This window comes from Panthera uncia, chromosome D2, assembly GCF_023721935.1.
Source record: "Panthera uncia isolate 11264 chromosome D2, Puncia_PCG_1.0, whole genome shotgun sequence".
NCBI classification, from domain to species: Eukaryota; Metazoa; Chordata; class Mammalia; order Carnivora; family Felidae; genus Panthera; species Panthera uncia.
The window spans coordinates 44,452,768-44,469,914 of NC_064818.1; positions in this window are offsets into that span (position 1 = coordinate 44,452,768).

Consider the following 17,147-nt stretch of genomic DNA (forward strand, 5'->3'; position numbering starts at 1 on the left):
GTGATTGGCTCTGATCAATCGTGGTTTCTCCCTAGAGAGGAGAACAAACCCATCTTTCCAGATCACCTGCCCCCTGATGTCTGCACAAACTAGGGCCCTGACACCAAGGAAGATGGGAGGGGTGTGATTACTGAGTGAGACACCAAGAATGTCTGCCACCCCCATATACCTGGAATGGGGCCCAAGTCAGAACAGAGGCTCAAAAAATACGAGCTGACTGGATGATGGAATATGTGTACTTCAGTAGACTAAAAGTGATCCAGACAGCACTCTTGATGACCTTGCAGAGATCTACTTTCTTTGGCCCAGTCTTGCTCATCTCCCATAGCAGCCCTGTGAAGTCAATGTCTATTCACTGCTTCTCAAAGAAGATTAGAGCTTGAAGAGGTTGACTGAATTATTCAAGGTCACCTAGCCAGGAAGTGGGTAAGGTGCTCAAACCCATAGAGAAGTTTCAAAAATGGCCAAAGTTGCACTCAAGAACAAGGGAGTGATTGACGATCAGTGGTCTTACAAGAGCAGGACCAGGAAATTGCTTGCTTTAGTGAGGACCTACTGTCTGTCAAGGCTTTTTACATATGATTCCATATGCACATATACTAGAAAGTAGGGAGTATCATATCCATTTTATAGATTAGGAAACTGAGGCTCACAGAAGTCAAATAATTTGCCCAAGGACACATAGCTATAACAGATGGTAAAGTTAGGATTTGAACCCCAAAGGGTCATACTTCAAACCCTGTATCCCTTCCACCAAAAGAACCAATGGAAGAACCACTAGAAGAAAGCCTTGGAGAAGTCCGTGAAGTAGTTCTTTTTTTGAGGTGGAACAAAGGGAAGAAATTGAGTGGAAGGACACAGAAATTTTGAGGCTGATGGGGGGGGGGGGTAATTTGAGAAATCTCATGTCAGATGGCCTCAATTGTTTCAGGAAAGTAGTACACACAGTCATCCCTATGATGAGGTTCAGACTTAAAAATGGTAACAATTTGTGGCAAATCCTGGGAAGACTGAGATGGTAATCAATTTGAAGGGAATAGCAAAGCTGACGAGCAGCAGGTGGGCCCAAGGGGGTGGGAGCTGTGTAGAGGGTCAGAGAGTCAAGAAGGCTAAAGGGAGGCCCAGAGAGGGGAGAAGACGAGTGGGGCAAGGCACGGACAAGTGCCAAAGACTAGCTCAGTGCCTGACAACGCATGTCCCCTCAGTGGGGGAGGGCAAGGACTTTTACAGACCAGACACCCAGATCCCAAATCTGGAGTGGATGGTGCCTGGGCAGTTGTTGAAGAAGACTGGCAGAAAGGGGGCTTTGAATACAAAGGAAGGAGGATCCTGGTAAATATCAAGGAAGGGCTGTCCCAGGGCAAGACAGTGCTAAGCAGAACAGGGCTAGACTTTGTAAGATCTGTTATGTGATCAGAAAGCACAGGGAAGGTGGGGGAATGGGGGAGAGGGACAGAACCCACTGAGACTGGCACACCAGCCAGAAATGTTGGGGCAGGGCCTGGGACCTGCCATTTTACTTACCTGTCCCAGGGTTTCACTTTCAACTTCTGCTAAGTTTACCTGATCAGGTGCAGGGGCATCTGATAAATATGTGTGATTTGGAATGACTGACCTTAGTTAGTGTTGCTACCACCTACTGAGATAAAATTTGGGCATTATTTTTTCTGTGAACCATAAGTGAAAGGAAGGCACATACTTTAATAAGATTCTCATGGCAAGGTTCTCCAGGCCAACTCTGTAAGTCACAAGAAGAAGGCAAAGGGAGGGTCCTCACAGTCTGAGCAGAATGAGCCACCTCAGGGTCAGACACTGTGCATGCAGACACCTTTTCCCTGCTCATGTCACCTGGTGTGGCTCTTCTTTCAGGAGCAATGATCTCAATGGTATGTTCTAGCCCAGGGAGAAAAGAAGACAAGTCTGGAGCTCAGAGACAAAGCAGCAGTGCCTTGGGGCCAGAATCCACTGAAGCCAGCTCAGCAAACAGAGGAGGAACAAAGGCCCTTGGGAGGCAGAGCAGATGTAGACAAAAACAAGTCAAGGCCACCAAGATGAAGCTTGAAGACACCAAGCTCCTGGTTCCTTTCTTCTCATGGCAACATATTCCAGTTGCTGGCAAGGTGTTAGAAAGAGACAGATAACCTCTTGTGCACCCAGCTGAAAAAGGAAGCACGAAATTCAGGAAGGGGATCCATTCTTTGATTCTTTCTCAATCACTGGCAAGGGGAGGTTGGCCCAGGCAGAACCTTTGTCATTGCTCCTGCCATACCACAGGGAGCAGTAGACTCCTTGGATTTGCTCAGTAATAAAAGGACCAAGCACACTACTTTCCCACCACTTCTTGACCAAATATTTTCCTTGATGAATGAGACAGCACTAAACCATAAATGGCCCACAGTGGCTTTGGCTCACACTCACTGGTGATGAAGGTGATGCTGATGGTCCCTGAGATGGAAGGCGGTGCTCTACAACTTTGCTCTGCAGTCCCACTCTCATAGCTATATGCCCCTACCCAAACAGCCCTGGGGAAGAGAGGTCTGCCTCTCTAGGCCTTATGCCCAGCACCTGCTGTACCCTCTGATCGACCTGAGCTTTCCATCCACAGGTGGAGGCTTGGCCTGGAAAAGCATGAGAACACTAAGGCTTCTCCATCCTTCCATCACTCACTCGTCCACCAATCCTAACACTCGCTGGCCACAGGAACTTGGATGAGTTGCTTTCCCTCTCTGTTCAAATGTAAAGATTGTGAGAATTAAATGGGCACAGACACGGATACACGTTAATCATCGTAATTTGCTGAAATCAACTCTGTGACAGACACACTCCATGGCATGCAAAGGAGGACGGTAAAGGAGGCCTGTGTACAAACGGCTTAGTACTGGAGAAGCCTACCACACTGCCCCTCTGCAGCTGCCTCTATAGTCATTATCTGTAGGAAAAAATATTTTTAAATAAAGCATTTCTTTTAGAAATCTAGGAATTCTTTACATTCTCTTGGGTCATGAGCTCAATGTCAACATGATTTCTTCCCCTGGAATGAAGCGTGCATCCGAACGTGGGCAGGAGTTCATAAAGACAGGAGTGACGTGCATTGTCCAGGATGTTTTTCTTTGCCCTTGTCAAGTTGCTGAAAAGAGAGCTTTCTAAGAACATGGACAGCGCAGTCTCATGTCCAGCAATGCAGACTCAGCGCACTGCATCTGACCAGTGACCGTGACACCTGCTGGCCACCCCTGGAACCACACCCAACCTCCTTGACCATGACATGCCAAGGTTCTTTGTCAGGATGACTTTGAGGGCTACTTGACGAGCAACACTGCCTAATTAAGGCAACCATTTCTTAGAAATTAAAGAGGAAAACAACACATGCTTCGGAAGGCAGCAGTGGCAGTGACTGGAGCCAGACCTGAGTTTCAACTCCAGATTCTTCTGGTGAGGAACTGGGTGACCTTAGGCAAGTTACCCAGCCTCTCTAAACTGATTTCCTCATCTGAACAAGAGTCTGACTGTTACTTCTCATGGAGTCATATGAGGACAATATGAAATTTTGGACTTCAATTCACCTCTGAGGGGAACTTTGGTCTCATGCAGGTCATCTTCTCTAGGCACAATGTTGAGATCCAAGGGCACAGTATGAATGGTTCCAGGACAATTAGGGTACCCATTGTTGGTACCAACGTGCCCAAACCAGGGGAAAAACCTTTCTCGGTTATGGACAGAGTTGTATACTTCCACAGGCCTGCTGACTTTATTCCAATGTTCTCTTTCTTTTTTTTTTTTTCATGTTTATTTATTTTTGAGAGAGAGCATGAGCAGGGAAGGTGCAGAGAGAGAGGGGGACAGAGGATCCAAAGCAGGCCTCATGCTGACAGCAGAGAGCCTGATGCAGGGCTCAGACTCACAAACTGTGAGATCATGACCTGAGCTGAAGTCAGATACTCAAGTGACTGAGCTACCCAGGCGCCCCTCCAATGTTCTCTTTCTGATCTGTGCTCCATCTAAGGACCCCCAGTCAGGAAGATGGGAAAGCAGTATTTGCTAGATACATTGGACTGGTATGGAAAACTGACTGTGCCTAGCTGCTGAAGACAAGTTCAGCCCACTAGAGGGAAAATGGAAGTGACTGGATGGGCCACTCACCCAAATTGTCTCTGACTCTGCTTTCCTGGGATTGCCTTTCTCACTCTATCCACCTCTTGACCCTGTGATATGCATGGAGAAGAGAGAAGTTAGCTAACCCCAAGGCTGAGTACTTAGCTGAAAGTCCTCTTCCCAGAACCATGACATTAGAAGCCTGAGTGTGGGTAGTTTCTGGTCTCGAGTTCAGGCCAAAGAGTTCATATTTGTGAAGATGCCCCAGGGAGAGTCTCTGGAGGCTGATGGGAAGGTGCGTGCTGCAGAGGACCCAGCACGCCCTCATGCTGCCTCTCTCTTCTTTCTTTGGCCACGGCCACGACCGCTACTTCTGCTACTGCCGCACCAACGAATGTAGTCGTGCAAACCTGGATACTTGTGAGAGTGTGGGAAGCACTATTGGTAATTACCCTGGAGCAACAGGTACAAAATGGGCCCGTCCTACACAAGCAGGAACATCTGATCAAACTCTGTGCCCAACACAAAAGACTCACCGTTTCTCGATGACTCACTTTGAGACATCCGCTTCTGGCCAACCAGTCACAGCTGTAAACATACCTAGGGGCTGCTCCATGTTGGATGTAGACTGCAGTATCTCATCCAATTCCTGTCTGTCTCCCTCTTGCACTCCTTATGTGCACTGACAACCATTCTCCGTCCCAAAGAATAGAAAGCGCTTTCTCTCTGTATGAATTTTGCCCCCGTCTGTTTGTCCCCTACTGGCTTCACTATTCCTCCTGCTCAACCTGGGTCCAGAAGTCCTTATTTCAGCCTCCTTGTCCTCTATCTTTCCATTCAAGAAGCCCAGGAACCCCCCAGCTCCTGGCCACACTCCTTTAAGTGCTGTCTCTATTTCTCTCCCCGGGTTGACAAGGATTCTGGAGATAAGTCTACGGTTATGTCCTTTTGAATCCAAGCTTTTCAATCCCTACTGAGTACCATTCAACACGCCTTGACTTCACGGTTTACTCAACACTCTTAAGCATCTTCCCTCTGATCTATAAGCTGTAGGACCATTTGGAGTAGGGGGAAATCTAGTGCCTTGGCTAGCCTCTTCGGGGGGATTTTGTCTCTATGTATCTGTGTGGGTTTGTTTTGTTTTGTCTTGTTTTGTTATGGTTAATATCTCTGCCTCTGAGGCCAGCTCTCCATATTTGGTTTTCTCTTTGGCTTGCCTCTTTCAACCCTGTCCGATTTCCTTCCCGGGGCTGTAGACCTTTGAAACAATGGGGAAATTCTGCCTCCTGATGCCCCAGCCTGCTGTGAGGGCAGAGTGAGCCCAGTATTTGAATCTGAGGTCATTTTGTGTAACTCCATCTTCTCTAAATAGGTGCGGATGTGCCCTCACAAGGTAATCCAAACAGCATGGTCCCTGTATCTACACAGACACCCCCATACAGACCTTGTTTGATTGCTTAGTGGTAGAGAGAACCACTTGCCATGGCCCTGCCTTTGAGAAGAGGGTACTTGTGACATCCCTACTTTTCCTGCTGATTCCAAGGGAAGTCCTGCTTCCTGCTCTGCATAGGCTGACAGTTACCAACCTCATCTTGACTTTTAAGGAAATAGAATACTGAAGGGGTGGGTGGAAGTAGGTGGGGGTCTGGGATTGAGACCCTATTCAGTCATCACGACTTAACAACCCTAGAAATAAATTTCTCCTCTATTTACCCTGGATTGTGTATCTTTCAAGCTACAGTTGGAGTGTAGACTGCCTTGGATTCAGGAAAGAATGCTCACTTACTTCTCTATGTAATTGTCCTTCATTTCCAATGTCATGCCTTGAAGGGTTATGGCACATTCCCCTGCCTTTTCCCATGTACAGGCACCCTCCTCTCCTCTGCCTTCTTAATCTCACAACAAACTCTGAGCTGGCCCGCCTGATACAACTATGTCAACTTGAAGCTGAGAACTAATCCTGCTGGTTTTGGCATGAGGGGCACTGGAGCCTACCCTCAGAAGCAAAGCTGCCTTGTATGGAAATCTGCTTCAGGAACAGGATAACAGGGTGTTGAAACTTCTGTATCAGATTGTCTCTTAGAGACCTCTGCTTTCTAGAAGCAAGAAGATCTTCTCAGGACTATCAGAGGGCCTCAGATTACCCCCGGATTCAGGAAAATGGGACAAATCCTGTCCTGTCAGAGGCCCCTGGAAAGGCAGTAGCAGGGAAACATCTCTCTTAGCATCACTTTGGCTTTCTAAGGGGCTCAAAATTCTGCCACTTGCAAGCAATGACTCTTAACCCTCCAGGGATGCCAGAATCTCTGTCCTATTACCCAATACCACCACAGAGAGCCTTTTAACATTTAATTGATAATGGGTAGGAATTCACAGGGGTCTCCCTGACAAAGGGTCATTTGTAGAATGCCAGTCTGCATGAGTTCTAGTTTTATATCTGAAGAGTGAGGGAGGGAGCCATGGAGGGGGAGATGGAGGTGGGGATAGACACTGGTCCTTCCTAAAGATGTCAAGGACGTGAGGCCAGTAATGAGGTGCTGCCTTCTCTCTGCCAGGGTCTGAACAGGTTTTCTGCAGTACAGGAGTTACAAATGGCAAGATTCCACCGGGCTGGTAGAAATTCTAGGCTAAATAGTTGTGACTGAGGCCGAGAGTTCTTGTTGAGAAGTCTGGTGGAAAGCGTTCTTCCTAAATACATATTTATTTAAAATAACAAAAAGGATTTTATTAGTTACAGGACTTCCACAATATATTCTTTCTCTCCTATTCAATTCCCTTTCTCTTTATCTCTAGGGAATAAATACCGAATATCTTCAATATCTGAATGTGGATGGAAAGAGGAAAATTTGGCAGAGGTACATCTAAGTTGTGGAAGGTTGGGTGGGGTGGGGGGGCAGGGAGGGGGGGCAGGCAGAACATTAGGGAAAAGGGAGCCACTAATGAAAGTAAGGCTCAAGAGAGAAATTGAAACCCAAACGCTAGTGGAGGGCAGGTGGTCCTATCAATTTTGCTCTGAGATTTTAAAGAACAGAAAATATGTTGAATTAAGGCACTGGCTCTCAATCTTGGCTGCATATCAAAATTTCCTGAGAGGTTCTGAAAAACTACAAAAGCCTGATAGACCTTTGAAGAAGGATCTCCAGAAGTGGAATCTAGGCATGAGTAGTTTTAAAATTTCCCAGGGTGATGTGAACAAGCTGGCTGACTTGAGAGCTAGTATCCTAGTGGGCACCAGAAATAGTTGGAGGGCTCATTAAAACACAGATGGCCGGTGCCCTCCTTTAAGGCTTCTAATTCAGCTTGTCTTGAGTGGGTCTGAGAATCTGAATTTTCAGCAAGTCTCTAGGTGATGTTGATGTTGCTGATGTGGGGACCACAATTTGAGAACCAGTGTCTTAGAGGAATAAATGCTTACCATTTTTTCAATGAGACCATGTGTGTGTACTCAGTCTATAGATTTGCATAGCTGTGTTGTCTCTTGTGTGTATCTGAAAACCATGTGCACACATAGAGGTAAAGGGAAAGAGGAAGCCCAAGTGAAGAGGGGAGTTCTTTTGTAAGTTCAAATCAGAGAAATCTGCTTTGCTTTGTTCAAGTTGTGACTGAGGAGCTCCGTTCATTTTTGGTCCTGTCTTACCCCTGAGGAAATGACCCATCGTTCTCGAAGTCGGGACAGAGCAGTTGGCAAGGTGAACAGACATCTTTCCTCTCCTCACACAACCAGGGCCTGAACTGTCCCTTCTGGAGCCAGCAGCCTCTACCTCCAAAGAGCTTCAGAGACCATCCCAGAGCCAGGGGGTGACTGACCAAGGTGCTGAACCTCTCCCTCTCCCAGAGGGAGTAGATAGGATCAGGGGCATGGTTGGAAAACCAGACTGGGAAGTTTGAAAGTGAGGGTAAAGGAGGACAGTGGTAGAGGTGGGGTTAGGAGAGAAGGTGTGTCCTTGGAGATGTCCTTCCACAGACCTTAGTCAGTAAATCCTCTCTCCCTGACTCTTCACCCCTGAATTGAAATCAGGGAACTAGGAAGTGAGATCAAGTCTCAACTTTTGGCTTCTGTACCTTTGAACAGCTTAGTGAGATCCACCTGACTCATTAGCCAAAGGTCCAACTCCATCACAGTCTAGTGTATGTGTGTGGTCTAGTGAAAATGACAAGGGAAGAGATTCTCTGGACAGGGTGCAACTTCTTCGTGACCATCTCTCAGGACTCCAGCAGAGACTGGGTTTAAGGGGCTTGTAACCTCTCCTCTTTCCTTCCCCTCATCTCAGCCTCAGAGGGAGCCAAGAAACCGCTGTCCCCAAGGCAACTCCCCTGGGGCGAAAGTCAAAAAACATGAATTCCTTAGCTCTTCCTCTTTTTCTGAGTTAGCCCCCAATAGGTTAACAAGGGAGCATAGTGGATTAACAAAGAACAATGCCATGAGAAGGAACGAGGCCCAGAGCCACATCTGGGTACAAAAAGCATTCTGAATTTGTAGAATATCAGAGATGATCACATTCAATCACAAGTACTGAAATGCTTTCTGAAATCACACAGATGCACACATGCATATATAAACATGTGGGATGTCCTTTCTAGATGTAGGGAATTAGAAGCTGACAGTGGTAGGCTGATGCTAACTCAGAAGCTATCTCTGTTGAATGAAAGAGAGGCTGTCAATAACATTACAGAACTGGACATGAAACTCACAGGAGCTCTGTTCTGGCAACACCTCTCACTTCACAACTGTTCTGATTATGCTGTCTTTTGTTACCTAGGGGTCTGGCAGGGAGTAGGAGGTGCCAGCCAATAATTCCATCTGTGTGTCTAGCCATACCCATGCTCTCCCAGGACACTTAACACTCATGCTTATTTCTTCTTTTCTCTCTCTCTCTCAACAGAGTCTTCCTATTAGATGTAAAATATGTTTGTCTTCTTTCCCTGCCTAACTCAATCAGTATTCACTGCCTTCCTTTTCTATCTCCCATTCATTCCTCAGCACATTTTCATCCACTCCTGGTTCTAAGTACTCTGGGATTTCAAGTCTCTTCTTTTACTGATACCATTAAACACTCCTTTCTTCCTGAATTCCCCTTTCCTTCTACCTCCTTGGCAGCTCCTTTGCAGACTCTCCGTGGTCATTTAATTCTGAAGTTCTTCAGGCCTGGCTCCTGGTCTTTTTCTCTTCTTCCTCACTACCTGCTGTCCCTCAGGCCTAAGGTTAACTCCTCCATACCCGAGGCTTCAAGTCATTACTCTCTGTCAATGTCATTAATCTCTTCCCCCCACCGCCAGTTTTATTGGGAAATAATTGATCTAGGTCACTGTATAAGTTTCAGGCATACAGTATAATGGTTTGATTTGCATGTATTGTGAAAAGATTACCATAATAGGTCCAGCTAACATCCATTTTCTCATGTAGATATGAAGTATGATATTGATATCCAATATCTCATATGTTGTCATACAGACAATAAAAAGAAAAGAAGGAAAAAACGTTTTTCCTTGCAATGAGAACTCTGAATTTAGTCTCTCAACAGGTTTCCTACACATCCTACATCAATATTAGCTCTAGATATCATGTGGTTCATGTTCCTAGTTCTTATTTATCTTATAACCGAAATTTATGCCTTTTGACCACCTTCACCAATTCTCCTTCCCCCAACTCTCAACCTCTGGTAACCCCAAATCTGATCTCTTTTTCTGAGTTTGGCTTTGATGTTGTTGGGTTTTTTTTTATATTTCACATATAAGTGAGATCATATAGTATTTGCTTTCTCTGTCTCATGTATTTCACTTAGCATTTGCCTTCAAGGTCCATCCATGTTGTTGCAAGTAATGGGATTCCTCCTTTTTATGGCTGAATAATATTCTACTATACACATATATACCACAATGTCTTTATCCATTCATCCATTAATGGGCACTTAGGGGCGCCTGGGTGGCTCAGTCGGTTGAGCATTAATGGGCACTTACGTTGTTTCCATGTCTTAGCTATTGTAAATAATGAACATAGGAATACAGACAACTTTCCCAGTTAGTATTTTCATTCTCTTTGGATGTATTTCCGGAAGTGGAATTGGTGGATCATATAGTGGGTCTATTTTTAATTTGGGGTGGGAGGATCCTCCATACTGTTTTTCATGGTTGTTGTACCAATTCACAATCCCACCAATGGTGCACAATGATTCCCTTCTCTCCACGTTCATGCAAGAATTTGTTTTCTCTTCTCTTCTTGATGATGGCCATTCTAACAGGTATGAGGTAACACTGTGGTTTAAATTTGCATTTACAGGGCACTTGGGTGGTTAAGTGTCCAACTTCGGCTCATGTCATGATCTCACGGTTTGTGAGTTCGTGAGTTCGAGCCCCATGTTGAGCTCTGTGCTGACAGCTCAGAGCCTGGAGCCTGCTTTGGATTCCGTGTCTCCCTCTCTCCCTGCCCGTCCCCTACTCTCCTTCTCTCTCTCAAAAATAAATAAACATTAAACAGTTTTTTCAGATAATAAATTTGCATTTCCCAGCGAGGTTGAGCATCTTTTCATGTACCTATTGGCTTTTCATATATCTTCTTTGGAGAAATATCCATTGAGGTCCTTTGCCCATTTTTTGATTGGGTTATTTGGTTTCTTGCTATTGACTTATAGAAGTTCTTTACATATTTTAGATATTAACCCTTTGTATGGTTTTGGAAAATTTTTTCCCATTCTATATGCTGTCTTTTCACTTTATTGATTGTTTCTCTTGCTGTGCAGAAAATTTTTAGGTTCTGTACTTCCACATGTTTTGCTTGTACTTTAGGTTTTACATACAAAAAATCATTACTGAGACCCATGCCATGGAGCTTTATTCTTATGTTTTCCTCTAAGCATTTCATGGTTTTGGGTCTTTCATTTAAGTCTTTAATCCATTTTGAGTTAATTTTTGTGAGCGGTATAAGTTATGGGCCCAGTTTTATTCTTTTACATGTGGATATCCAATCATCCCAGCACCATTTACTGAAAAGACTGTCTTTTTTCCATTGAGTATTCTTAGCTCCCTTGTCAAATATTAGTTGACTATATAGGCCTGGGTTTATTTCTGGGCTTTCAGTTTTGTTCCATTGGTTGATTTGCCCATTTTTATGCTGGTACCATATTGTTTTGATGATTATAGCTTTATATTATAGCTTGAAACCAAGTAGTATGATGCCTCCTGCTTTGTTGTTCTTTCTCAGGATTTCTTTGGCTGTTCAGGGTCTTTTGTAATTCCATATAAATTTTAAGCATGTTTTTTCTACTTGTGCAAAAAATGCCACTGGAATCTTGATAAGGATTACATTGAATATATAGATGGCTTTTGGTAGTATTGATCTTTTAACAATATTAATTCTTCCAATTCATGAACATGAGATACCTTTCCATTTATTTGTGTCTTCAATTTCTTTCATCAATGTCTTGTAGTTTTCAGAGTAGAAATCTTTCATTTCCTCAGTTAAATTTATTCCTAAATATTTTTATACTATTGTCAATGAGATCAATTTCTTTATTTCTTTTTCAGAATATTCATTGTTAGTGTATAGAAACATTACTGATTTTTTGTGTTAATTTTATATCTTTGTAATTTTACGGACTCATTTATTCAATCTAAGAGGTTTTGGTTCAATCATCAGGATTTTCTGTATACAAAGTCATGTCAAATGCAAACAAAGACATTTTTGTTTTTCCTTTCTAATTTGGATACCTTTTATTTCTTTCTTGCCTGATTGTTCTAGTAGGACTTCCAGAACTATGTTGAATAGTAGTGAGAGTGGGCACTCTTGTCTTGTTCCTGATCCTAGGGGAAAAGGTTTCAAACACTGAGTATGATTTTAGCTATGGGCTTGTCATATATGGCATATGGGCTTTATTATGTTGAGATATGTTCTTTCTATGCTTAATATTTAAGAGTTTTTATCATGAATGTATGTTGAATGTTCAACATTTATCTCTTCTCTGCCTGAGCCCAGCTCTGTATATCCAACTGCCAATGTGGGGTCTCTTTAGGGCAGATCAAAAGCCTTCAAACTACCTGCTCATGTAGTCTTTCCACTCAAGCTTCAACCTCTGCCAAGACTGTTATCTCAGTGAACCAGCACCAATATCCATCTCTGCCCACAAGCCAGAAACCTATGAGTTTCCCCTGACGACTTCCTTTCCTTCACTACCCACCTAATCTGTCACCAAATTCTGTACATTGGATCTCCTAAATGGTCCTCAGATCCTTCCTCTTACTGTTTACATGACCATCACCCTAGAACAAGCTTCTAACATCTGCCATCTAGACCTATATCCACATGACCTCCTTCAAACAAGGAATCTTTTCAAGATGCCATTTTGATCATTCCGCTCCCTTTGCTGAAGCATATCAGGGATTCCCATTGCATTTAGAACAAAAACATGGGTAGTATGACTGCACTAAATCTGGTCTCTTTGCAGTCTTCCCAACCTCTTCTCATAGCTCTTTGTTTTTCCAGAAACACTGGCTTTTCCTCAATTTCTCCAACTCACCTTGATCCCTTTCATCATAGGACCCTTGCAGAATTTTAACAGGGAGGAGCCAAGATGGCAGAATAGCACAGAAGTTTTCTGTATGTCTTGCATCCATGAAATACAGCCAGACCAACACTAAACCATCCTACACACCTAGAAAAATGACTGGAGGATTAACACAACAATCTGCACAACCTGAACCACAGAATTCAGCAGGTACGTGGTGCAGAGAAGTGAACTTGGGGAACGAGAAGGTGCAGGAAGGGAGGTGCTTTTGTGAGCGGAGAGAGGATGGAGACTGGGGGGAGGGAGAGGATACGGGAAAAGCACCCCTCCACAAAAGCAGCTGGAGAAAAGTGGAAAATTGGAAACAGCTGCAGGGACTAAATTAAAAAGGGAGAAAGGAGAAAGGAGTGGGTTTAAATTCCATTAAGACTGTAAACAAGGGGAGTGCAGTCTGCAACTCTGCAGCTTGATACCTGCTGGTGCTCTGGTGGGAAGGGCGAATCCCCAGGAATAGAGTGGCATCCGGGAAGTTCTCGGGCCACATGGGGAAAAGCAGTTCCACTGCTGGAAGGACATTTTATAGAGACTGTTGAAGCCTCCTGGTCCCAGCAGACCCCAGAAAACGGCCACATTTGCTGGTGCTGGAACAAGGTCATTAAGGGTGAAGCTGGTGCCAGATGTGTGTTGTGATTTCCCATAATCCCTGAAACACTGCTGCTACACTATCTTGCAAACTTTTTCTGGGGCAGGCTGGCATCTGGCCGCAGTCTCGGGGCACCAGCAACAGCAGGGTCCAGCAAGCGTTCCTGGGTGCAGCCCACATTCAGCCATTGCTCATTTGGTCATTGCTCGGTGAGACCCTCCCACGGAGGGACAGAACGGGTCAAAGCCACAGTCCTTCGGAAGTAAGGGGCCATCTGAGACAAAACTCAGGAGATAGGCACTGCCTGGGGCCTAGTCACAGACAGTGAAAAAGTGGGGAGTGGACGAAAGCTGGACAGAGGACAGGTGAGTGATTGTTGATCCAGGAGAACAGACTGAGTGGCTGGGTGGTGCCATTTTCACCGCTCCTGCGCATGCGCATACGCACCTACCAGTGCCACAACAATCCACCCCACTAGGCTAGCAGCGCCATCTAGTGGAGAACGGAGCCATTACACTGAGCCCCACCCAACTGGGCCAACTTTCCTCTCAAGAACCCAAGTCTCACCCCGGGCTTAGTTTGTGGACTATAAAGCGCTACATAGACTGACTTCTAGGGGAAAACGAAATAATTTCAGTCCTACTTCAATCTGTTAGCAGGTCCATCTATTCAATTTTCTATCTTCCTTTTTTTTTCTTTTTTACACTTCTTTTATTTTTCTTGAATACAGAAAGAGAAAAAACTCATTTTTATTTTCAATTTTTATTAAAAATATTTTTCTTTAAATTTTATTACTATATTTTTTACTTGTGTGTAAATTTTTTCAAATTCTATTTGACTTCCATCATTTTAGTCTATGTCAAGGTATTCACCTTTTTAAATTTTCAAATGATTTCCTTTTTTTCTTTCTTTTTCTTTTTTCTCTTTTTCATTTCTTTTCTTTTTCTTGAATGCAGAAAAACTTAATTTTTACTTTCAATTTCTACTAAAAATATTTTTCTTTAATTTTTTTACTATATTTTTTGCTTTTATGTAAATTTTTCAAATTCTATTTACCTCCATCATTTTATTTTAATATACTACAGTGTATTCACTTTTTCAAATTTTCAAACAATTTCCTTTTTTTAAATTTTTTAAAAATGTTTTTTCTCTTTTTTCTTTTCATTTTCTTGAATACAGAAAAATAAAATATTCATATTTATTTTTAATTTTTATTAATTTTATTTAATTTTTTTCTACTTTATTCTCTACTTTTGTGTATATTTTTTCAAATTCTATTTTACTCCCATCATCTCATTTTAGTCTACATCAGTGTATTCATTTTTCAAATTCTCAAACGATTTCTTTGTTTTTCTCTCCCCCTTTTTTTTTCTCTAATCTGTCAAACCACTATCAACACCCAGACAAAACACACCTAGAATCTAGCATCATTAATTCGATTTGTGTGTGTGTTTGTGTTTTTAATTTTTTAATTTTAATATTTTTAATTTTAATTTTTCTTCCTCATTAATTCCTTTTCTCCCTTCAAAATGACAAAACGAAGGAATTCACCCCAAAAGAAAGAGCACGAAGAAATGACAGCTAAGGATTTAACCAACATAGATACAAGCAAGATGTCTGAACCAGAATTTAGAATCACAATAAGAATACTAGCTGGAGTCAAAAATAGATTAGAATCCCTTTCTGTAGAGATAAAAGAAGTAAAAAATAGCCAGAATGAAATTAAAAATGCTATAACTGAGCTGCAATCACAGATGGATGCAGCGGTGGCAAGGATGGATGAAGCAGAACAGAGAATCAGAGATATCAAGGACAAACTTATAGAGGACAATGAAGCAGAAAAAAAGAGGGAGATTAAGGCCAAAAAGCACGATTTAACAATTAGAGAAATCAGTGACTCATTAAAAAGTAACAACATTAGAATCAGAGGGGTCCCAGAAGAGGAAGAGAGAGAAATAGGGGTAGAAGGGTTATGTGAGCAAATCATAGTGGAAAACTTTCCTAACCTGGGGAAAGACACAGACATCAAAATCCAGGAAGCACAGAGAACTCCCATTAGATTTAACAAAAACTGGCCATCAACAAGGCATATCATAGTCAAATTCACAAAATACTCAGGCAAGGAGAGAATCATGAAAGCAGCAAGGGAAAGAAAGTCCTTAACCTACAAGGGAAGACAGATCAGGTTTGCAGCAGACCCATCCACAGAAACTTGGAAGGCCAGAAAGGAGTGGCAGGATATATTCAATGTGCTGAATCAGACAAATATGCCGCCAAGAATTCTTTATCCAGCAAGGCTGTCATTCAAAATAGAAGGAGAGATAAAAAGTTTCCCAGACAAACAAAAATTAAAGGAGTTTGGGACCACTAAACCAGCCATGCAAGAAATTTTAAGGGGGACTCTCTGAGGGGAGAAAAGGTGAAAATATATATAGATATATAGATACATAGAACTAAATACAGAAATAAGTACCAAAAGCAACAAAGATTAGAAAGGACCAGAGAACACCACCAGAAACTCCAACCCTACAAGCACCATAATGGCAGTAAATTCATATCTTTCAGTACTCACTCTAAATGTCAATGGACTCAATGCTCCAATCAAAAGACATATAGGGTAACAGAATGGATAAGAAAACAAGATCTGTCTATATGCTGTTTCCAAGAGACCCACTTTAGATGTAAAGACACCTTCAGATTGAAAATAGGGGATGGAGAACCATCTATCATACTAATTATCACTGAGAGAAAGCCGGTGTAGCCATACTGATATCAGACAATCTAGACTTTAAAATAAAGACTGTATCAAGAGATACAGAAGGGCATTATATCATAATCAAGGGGTCTATCCACCAAGAAGACCTAACAATTGTAAACATTTATGCGCCAAATGTGAGAGCACACAAATATATAAATCAATTAATCACAAACATAAAGAAACTCATTGATAGTAATACCATAATAGTAGGGGATTTCAACACCCTACTCACAGCAATGGACAGATCATCTGATCAAAAAAATCAACAAGGAAACAATGGCTTTGAATGACACACTGGACCAGATGGACTTAACAGGTATATTCAGAACATTTCATCCTAAAGCAGCAGAATATACATTCTTCTCTAGTGCACATGGAACGTTCTCCAGAATAGACCATATACTGGGACACAAATCAGCCCTAAGTAAGTACAAAAAGATTGAGATCATACCATGCATATTTTCAGGCCACAACGCTATGAAACTCAAAATCAACCACAAGAAAAAATTTGGAAAGGTAACAAATACTTGGAGACTAAAGAACATCCTACTAAAGAATGAATGGGCTAACCAAGAAGTTAAAGAGGAAATTAAAAAGTATAAGGAAGTCAATGAAAATGATAACACCACAACCCAAAACCTCTGGGATGCAGCAAAGGTAGTCATAAGAGGAAAGTATATAGCAATCCAGGCCTTCCTAAAGAAGGAAGAAAGGGGGCGCCTGGGTGGCGCAGTCGGTTAAGCATCCGACTTCAGCCAGGTCACGATCTCGCGGTCTGTGAGTTCGAGCCCCGCGTCAGGCTCTGGGCTGATGGCTTGGAGCCTGGAGCCTGTTTCTGATTCTGTGTCTCCCTCTCTCTCTGCCCCTCACCCGTTCATTCTCTGTCTCTCTCTGTCCCAAAAATAATAAATAAAAAACGTTTAAAAAATAAAATTAAAAAAAAAAAAAAAAAAAAAGAAGGAAGAAAGATCTCAGATACACAACCTAACCGTACGCCTTAAGGAGCTGGAAAAAGAACAGCAAATAAAACCCAAAACCAGGAGATGATAGGAAATAACAAAGATTAGAGCAGAAATTAATGCTATCAAAACCAAAAAATCAGTAGAGCAGATGAAACCAGAAGCTCGTTCTTTGAACGAATTAACAAAATTGATAA